We start from the raw sequence: 396 nt of genomic DNA on the forward strand, positions 1-396 counted from the left end.
TTCAGTTATCCTATAGGTAACAAGCTTTTACTCCAAATGGTAGCAAGAAAATGGGAAAAATCTCTTTGAGTTGCTTCTAGACCATGCTCACTTCATTTCTCCATTGGCTTGTACAGCGGAAGAAAGGTTGAACAGTTTCATCTTTTTTTATGTGATTCCTAAACTTTGTAGCTACTTTGAATAGCTCTTTGGACTCCTCTGACATCATGGAGCAAGGATCTGCTACCTATTCTTTGAGTGCATCAAGTGTGAGTGAGATATTAGGCTTCTTTCGCAGTTAAAAGTACGACAAATCGTTTCTTCCTCTTAACTTACCAAAGCTACAAATATATAATGTTTGATATATCCTGCAATACCTTTACTTTGTACAGTAGGCTATTTTATAAATTTTGAAGC

This window comes from Amphimedon queenslandica, unplaced genomic scaffold (genome assembly GCF_000090795.2).
Source record: "Amphimedon queenslandica unplaced genomic scaffold, v1.1 AMPQUscaffold_13004, whole genome shotgun sequence".
NCBI lineage: Eukaryota > Metazoa > Porifera > Demospongiae > Haplosclerida > Niphatidae > Amphimedon > Amphimedon queenslandica.